This window comes from Odocoileus virginianus, chromosome 28 (assembly GCF_023699985.2).
Source record: "Odocoileus virginianus isolate 20LAN1187 ecotype Illinois chromosome 28, Ovbor_1.2, whole genome shotgun sequence".
Classification (NCBI taxonomy): domain Eukaryota; kingdom Metazoa; phylum Chordata; class Mammalia; order Artiodactyla; family Cervidae; genus Odocoileus; species Odocoileus virginianus.
The window spans coordinates 26,458,034-26,460,379 of record NC_069701.1 but is presented as its reverse complement, the minus strand read 5'-3'; positions in this window follow the sequence as shown (position 1 = coordinate 26,460,379).

The following is a 2,346-nucleotide window of genomic DNA, read 5'->3' as shown; positions in this document are numbered from 1 at the left end:
AAGCTATTTCTGGTTTCAGTGTCAAACACTCAAGGAAGGGCCTGAGGCCACAGGGACAGAGGAAGATGAGCGGAAAGGGCTTTATTTTTGTCCCATCTCACATTCATAACCTCTTTCCTTCTGAGAGAGTCAGAGGCCTTGCAACTTAGGAAAGAGATGTAGAGGTGAAGGACTTTGTTTCGGGAGGAACCTCAGGACAAGCTGTTAAATTTCCCCAGAAGTGAGTTATCCTTCCTCCCACCAATAGTGGTTGGCAGCCTGTTATGCCCGATGTCCGAATCCCCGAGCGGGAAGAGAGAAAGCTACCAAGAGACAATGCAAAACGCAAGAAGGGAGTTTATTGCTAGCTCGAGCTAGGGCCCCCGCTGTGTCCAACGCAGTGGCGCACAGGCTGAGAGCCCCGAGCCCGGTTTTCTACCCATATTTATAGAACATCCAATTTCAAACATAAGCAGGGGTCATTTAGCGAAGCGGATTGGTTACATGTTCGCGGGGGTCTTTTCATTGGTCAGACATTCGCGCGCGCGGGATCTTTCCGTAACAAGTTCTGATTGGCTGTATCTGGGTGGCCTGATAGTCTCTGACTGGTTGTGTCTTGGTGACCTGATAGTCGCCTTAGTTGCCAGGGTGGAGGGCCTGGTCTTCCTGCTTCTGCCTCCTATCATGGCGTTATGTTTACTCTTTCTACATTCCGTTTGTTCTCCCTACATTCCCCCCTGTCTTTTGATTATGGGGAGGAATCTTCCTCTTCTTTATTTCGACCTATCGGCCGGTATTGTTGTCTTAGCACCATAATCTGGATAGTATTTAGCTGTGTCCTGATAAAGGTGATTAGTCTATTTAAAATGCAAGGCCCAATTGTAAGTATTAGTATTAACAGTAAAAGTGGGCCCAGGAGGGTTGAGACTAAAGGAGTCAGCCAGGGCGACCAGGATCCAAACCATTCCCACCATCCCTGTTGGGCTTCCCGTTCCCTTTTGCGTTGCGCTAGTCCCTCTCTCACTTTCGCCATTGAATCCCTCACCACACCTGTATGGTCTGCATAGAAACAGCATTCTTCTCCAAGAGCTGCGCAGACCCCACCATGCTGGAGAAAAACTAAGTCTAATCCCCTCCTATTTTGCAATACTACTTCAGACAAGGAGGTTAGAGACTTTTCTAGGTGGCTGATTGATTCTTCTATACGAGTCAGGTCCTCATCTATGGCTGCTCGGAGAGAGGACAGCTCCTTGGTTTGTAGAGACAGTGAAGCTATTCCTGTTCCTGCTCCTGTCAACCCGAGGCTGAATAAAGCAGCCATGGTGATTACACTAAGTGGCTCTCTCTTTTTTTCTACGTACTCCTTGGTCCCAATGTGAGTACATAACTTCTTCAGAATGGTATAAAATCTTTGGCATTATAGCAACCAGGACACAAAATTCTTGACTCTGGTTAAAAACCTTCACATTCAAACATGGGGTCAACCCCGTGTGTGAACAAATCCACCATCCCCCGACCCTGGGCACAATCCAGTCCTTTCCTTGAAGGCTTAGATTACCTTCGGTCTGAGCACACAGGGAAGTCTTGTCCCGTGGTACTGTGCCTAGGCAAAGTCCTTGTCCCCATACCTCCTTCATCGTGAGACCAACCTTACGTTCCTCCCATCGACATTGGGGTGGGTTCTGGCCTGAAGATAAGTCATAGGAGACGTTGAGGCCTATGGCCTCATAGTAAGGGGGGCGAGGATTATAGCACAGCCAGCAGGATTGGGTTGCATTAGGGTCAGTATTATTTAAAGTTGCAAAGGCTGCATTTACTAAAGCCCATAGAGGATCTGGGGGGAGCGGACTAACAGTTGTGGGTGTTCCCTGCAAACCAGGTTTAGAGGGGCCAGGCTCTGAGGTCCTTCTGGCCTCTGGGCTAGGCCTGCGCGGGGGCGGGGGTTTTGGAGCTATCACCTGGTTTGGTCCCAGAGCTACTTTGGGGGCCAAATAGAGTGGTCCTAGTTTAAGCTCAAACCGAACTCCAGTGTCATATCCGTTCTTGTAAAGACGGAGGCCCCAGCCACGGCCAAAATCCCATCTGGTAAATCTTTTTCCTTCATCTGTGAACTCAATCTGTAATGGGAAACATTGTCCTGGTTTGGGCATTGTCTGCCAGTTACGGTGGTTGGGATCTGACTTTACGCTAATAAGGTCCCTATTAGAATCCCCTCAGAGCCAGTCTACGGTCCCGGTGGTTTCACATCCCCAGGCGGCGCAATAAAAAGAGTCAACTCCCCCACATTTATTAATTTGGCTCCGATCTCTACCATCCCCCGGGCAAACATACACAGGTACCTTATTCCATCCATGAGTGAACAAGCCA